This window comes from Pagrus pagrus (assembly GCF_965226575.1).
Source record: "Pagrus pagrus genome assembly, chromosome: 18".
NCBI lineage: Eukaryota > Metazoa > Chordata > Actinopteri > Spariformes > Sparidae > Pagrus > Pagrus pagrus.
Genome location: NC_140202.1, coordinates 15,682,063 through 15,688,260, shown reverse-complemented (window position 1 = coordinate 15,688,260; position 6,198 = coordinate 15,682,063).

The following is a 6,198-nucleotide window of genomic DNA, read 5'->3' as shown; positions in this document are numbered from 1 at the left end:
AGCAAGAATGCACTTTTTCTTCTACACATAGATCTGTCAAAGCGGTTTGCAGTCTTTCAACATTGCGCAGTAGTTCCCACGCAAGTTAACAAACCTGCCTCAATGCCACAGCCTCCACTTCCTTCACATTTGGCTGCAACCAGACTTGCTCTTTTGTTGCAGATGCAGCCGAAACCTGTTTTCTCAGCAGACCGTGCTGTCGGAGAATCAGGTGATGCTTGATGCATTACAAGGGGTTCAATACAGAGGGCCAGCTTAAGAGTGTTGACATTCCAGGTAAACCCAAACTCAAACATAGCTGCCTGTCTTATCCGATTTGGAGCCTTTAAAAAAAAAAGAAAAAAAAGCTCCACGTCACAGTCATCACCGCAGCCCTCTTTAAACTCCAGGGAGTTGAGTTATGATGGATGGATTTGTCTCACATTCCTAATAGATGTTTAATTGTGACCACTACACTGGCAGCAAACAGACGCTATGCGTCTTGTAAAAGTAATACTGCTTAATTTAAACATGATCACACTAGTTTCAGTAGCTAATACACAATTAATTGTAGCAGAAAAGCACCAGATTATAACAGAAACAAGATACATGTACCCGCGAATGTCTCACAAGTGTCCATATTTCACAGGTTGAAGGGTGACTGTAATAAAGAAATTGCCCTATTGAACCGATAATAATCCCAGCCCACCGTAAATGAGTCTGATCCCTCAGTAAATTGAGCCCTTGGTGAGGTGGAGTGGTGTCAGCACCTAGCCAACTCTCGGATGGCTCTCTAATCCTCGCTTCCCTCTCACCACCACCCTCATCGTCTAATCAGTCCTGAACACACACACACACACACACACACACACACACACAAAACGCTCACACCCATCTGACACACACACACACACACCCAAGTACTCACCCTTCCTCACACTCGGGCTCAGCCATCTCTTCAGTGTGATGTCACTGCTAATCCACGCTTGGTTATCCGCTGGGCTGCAGTGCTGCCAGAGGGATGTGGCGAGGAGATGGAGTGAATTTGGGGAGGTGGAGAGAGGGGGGGTAATCAGGCACGTCATAAAGTCTTCTCTCTAAAACCACCACTTCCATTAGCCACATAGAAAACCAAAGTCTCGCACCCAGCCAGACTGAGCAGCATATGCTCAATGGAGTGTTAATACGAACACATATTTCAGCTCTGATTGGAAAGATAAAACACAGCTGCGAGTACATTCACAGAGGCCTGTAGCTGCTATTCGAGGCACAGAGGCATCATTAGAGAGTCTGCTGGATTAAGCACATCCTCCAGCCTAATGCATCCACAAAATGCAGGGCCCTTTTTTATTGACAGCTTGTCCAAACAGAGGAATTACCCACATGGTTGAGGCCCTCGTTCCATATGGCACCAAGCTATTAACAAACATTAGTTGACTGTAATAGCAGTGGTATTAAATTCATTATCTTTTCTGATTCTATGTGAGGTGTGTGTGTGTGTGTGTGTGTGTGTGTGTGTGTGTGTGTGTGTGTGTGTGTGTGTGTGTGTGTGTGTGTGCGTGAGTGCATGGACACACCCAGTGTGTGCCAGTGTGTGTGATTAGAGACTTCTAATGTTCCAGCTCTGGGGATTTGTAGCATGAGATAAGAAAGGGCATTAATGGTGAATTGTGACGGTCCAACAGAGCAAAACTGTTGTTTGAAATGTGGCGTATGTTTCCTCCGCTGAATCCTTTTTACACTAACAATCTACATATTGTCTCATCTGATTGTTGCCGATTTGTTTTATAACTCGGCGCCTCACAAAAACAACACAGGATAGCCCGCCTCGCACGCGCAAGTGGCTTACGAGACCACTGAGTGAAATTCAATCTATTTGATTTTGTATTTTTCTCACTTACCGCATATCTGTTTTAATCTTACCTTAAGCATCCTTGAAATGAGGTGTAATCCAGTTAAGCCCTTTTGAATCTGCTTCACAGCCATATTGCACCCATTCATCGTCCCATAAACAGTCGCACTACCAAACAGTTGCTCGCTGAGTGTCCACGAGCCAAAATCCACATACTGTACTGATGGTAAGGGATTAAAAAAACAGTGGTATTTGCTTTTGTGCAAGTGTGTCACAGGCACTGCAGAGAGACACCATGCTTAGCTGACCTTCCCCAGGTTAGAGATATAACAAAACATCATACATTTAAGGCACATTATGGTGACATAGAGGTTTTGTTTCATTGTCACTAATGAGCGGGGATGCACCGATATTTCAGCCAATCATCAGTATCGCCTGATATTCACCTTGATGTTTGGCAAATGTGATGACATTCACCGATGGCAGTGGTGGATGTTTATCTGATGTGTCACACCCATTTTGTGCATCCATCAGCTACTAACCCTTACCCTTTGCACTCTTGATTAGTAACTGTATCAGAATACATTTTTAAAGTAACCCCCTTCCAACCCTGATCCCTACCAAAGACATTTGTATAATAGATGATGTTTCCATGATGACAGAATTTCAAGCTTCCATACAAAACTAAAGACCTCCTACAATACCTCGGCAAAAAGAAAACAAAGTCCAAGGCACATAAAATACCATCACAATCATTTTTTTATTCTGTAATAATGGTTATATTAATATCTGTGCAACCTTGCATTGAAAATGTCATTGTAGATGTGTTTTTGTTTTTAATATATATAGCCTTGCTACCCTCAAGTGCTATCGAATGTGGATATCACATTGTTTTAAACACATGGCATCAAAAAAGTATCCGAACATCGATACTTTTAACAACCTTAAAAGATAATGTCATTATTTTGTTAGTTCACCTCATTCGGAGCAAAACCAAGGCACTCTAGAGACCTTTTACATCCTAGCATGCAAAGCTGCCACCCACCCTCGTTTTACACTCAGAAAACCATGGAGCAAAAGCTGCAAGAAAAATGACAAGTGTTTGTATTAATAGTCCAAACCTTGGATCAAATGCTCGGGCGACAAAAATCAGACAAAACAAGTCAATTTTCCTGTATTTTCTCTAAAATGCGGTGAGGCCTTGAACCAGTGAACAAGTCTTCAGAGAGATTAATTCTCCTCTGTGATCCTGTTCTCATTACAAGAAGCAGGGGACTCAAACATACATAATAACAGGGCGCGCCGCTGTTCCTTTGTAACATGTGGCTACCTAAATGATCCTAAATAAGATAGATGACAAGGATAAAGCGAATCATAATCGGCATTTTGCACAATGGAACATAATAGTCTGGAGAGAACAAGGGACAACATACAGAGCTCCTGTTTTCCCGTCGCCTGCAGCAGCACACCTAGTCGAGAGCAATTAAAATGAGAGGATTCAATTTTGTCAAACACCAGGAACCTCAGATAAATCTTGTATCTCATTTTCCAGCGGAGGACACTCCCTCGCGCCGCTGCTATCATGTTTGTTATGGTATTTTTAAGAAACAGCTGGCTACTGACTGAGTTGGTAAAACAACCCCCTTCCAACGACGACACTAATCCCAATCATTTCTGGGGTGAGAGAGAGGGGGAATCGGGTGAAACTGGGAAGAAAAGATGGCCTCAGACTGCGGCGTTGGAGGAAAATTTAGCCAGAGCAGGAGGGGGGTGGGGTGGGGGAGGGCGAGACAGCACGTCTCTGCATGGTTTCCATGTGGGAGAAATCCACTTACTTGAACTGATAAAGATTTAATTAACACAAGACTCTGCAATTACTCCATAATTAAAGTAATTTGTCCCCTTGTTTGGATGAGTAGGCACGACGCCACATGTGCCCCTGTAGGAGCAGATGAGAGAAAGAGGGCATCAGAGGCTCAGAGAGGTAGACTCTTAATGTTTGAATTTAATGCTTGATTCTCCAAACCTATTTTCCCCTCACATGTTCTAATAAAATATTTGTATCGGCTTCTCCTTAGCCTTGTGTTTATTTGCCTTTTATTTGACAACTCATTTGTTATTCATTGAGAAAGTAATAAGCTGAGTAGGCTGAGTACAAAGTATCATCAAGAGCCACATGCAATAGTAAATAGGCCCGATATAATCGTAATCCTCTTCAAACTGCACTGCGTACAGCTTGAATTGTGTAATGGTACCCCTGCAAAGCTTGCTGCAAGCGGAGGCAGAAAAAATACCCGGAAAAATGTGATTTTTGTTTGTCGAGATCAAATTGCATGAAAGCAAAGTGAGAGTCCTGTGTGAGGTGTTTGACCTTGGGCGCGGATAAAGAAAGGTGACTTAAAGGTGACAGCAAGGTGTCAGCGCCGCGTTGGTAAGTGACGAAAACAGCCGGTGTAAATAGTGACTAACCACACAAGACAGAAATAGTGAGGAATTAAAAACATCGTCCAACATGTGCCACCGCGCCATGGCAGCCCAATTTGCCGGGAGATAAAGAAAAACATGGCTGCCAAGTTTACTATATTAAAAACCGGGCAGGCAAACATGTCTTGTGTTTGCTTCTGAGACTTGTATGTGCTGTTACCTAATTTACGTGAGGGGAAGAGCACTATCTCTTATTTACAGATGATGATCTGCATATAATTTGCCTCAGTTGCATGCTGGGTAATTGAGGTAAATATCACAGCCTTAAACTTGCCAGCTAAGGCGTCCCGCTGATAGCTTGGCGCACAGCCCGCAGCCACCTGTGGCATTTCACATGTGAGGTCTCGGGGGCAGACGGGCGCAAAGAAGACACATGGAACTTTTGCAGGTATTTTCTGTTATGAGACACATAAATGTAAGTGCTGTTCTTAAGTACAATTTTGAGGTACTTTCACCATTTACTCCATTACATTAATTTGACATTAGTTAAGTGATGGAACCATAATGCATCAATAAGTATAATCCAATAATATATCTGAAATATCTCATTTTGCACGAGGAGTACATTTACTTTAAATACTTTAATGCTAATACTTTTTTACTTCCACTTCAGTAAAGATTTAAATGCATGACTTTTACTCATAACAAAGTATTTCTACACTTTGGTATTGCTACTTTCACTAAAGTACAAGATCTGAGGGGCTCTGTGTAACAATTTTCATGTACTTATAATTTTTTTATTGTCCATATGTGAGCGGATTGTAAGGTGACATGAAAACTGAGACCTTCCCTGTCTCTCTCAGTTGTCAGTAGAAGCCTGTGAATGATTTGTTTGAGTTGTTTCATGCTGCTGGACTGTGGATTACTTTGTGAAGGACAAAAGGATGTGACCTTTATGAACGTTTCGAGTGTGCCTCTGTCCACTCCTCTGACAGAGAGCAACAGTAGCCAATGTTAGTTTAGAAATGAAGTCCACTAACATAAACTAACAACTGGCTGCAAGCACAGCACAGATTTTCTGCAGAGCCGCTTTGATGTAGCAGCAAACATCTATTTGTTATTTAAAGATATAGTGGAGAAATCCATCCTGACCAGAGTATGACATCACATCTACGAGTTGCTAGACGGCCCTAACTTGACTTGGCCTTTCTTGTCTTCCATGCACAAATAACTTGATCGGTACATAATGTTTGTTACATTCTGTTTTTATTAGTGACGGGCTTGAGTAAGCATGATAGCTCACTAGCTGTTACAAATATTATGAATTGTTCAAATGTTGCCATCACTAAATGTCCCTGAATTATGTAAATAACACCTTTAACGGACCGACTTTAGAAAAGGTTTACTCTTCTGGAGGAGCACTACTCAGCCCGTGCAAACCTCTGCAGGGAAGTTTAAAAATATAACCATAACAATGTCATTAGGGAGGGGGTGAGGTATATTGAAAGACACTGTTGAGTTGCATTATGGGAAATGTAGGTTTCAGCGTTTTTGGAGATATATCAATTCTCTAGTCAGGATATTTCTGCCTGTCCCGTCCGTCTTTGATTTATTTATTTCTTTTCTCCCTCAACTTTGTGAAAGTGCAATACTAAATTGCTGAAGTACCCTTTTAATATCATGAGTTTATTTACTGTATTCACTGACATACCCTCTTTCTCAACACTTCAGTTATTCCATAAGCAAATTTTCAGGCTAAATGTCATAGCTGTACATCTCCTGCACCATTTTCTTGATGCAGGATGTGGAGTTTTAAAAGAACAGACAGTAGTTTGCAGTCCAACTATAATGATGCAGCTGAATAATATGTGTGTGTGTCTGTGATGAGCTAGGAGTTAATTAGGTTTAAAAAGGTGATGATGGAAGTACTAAGGTTTGTGTCA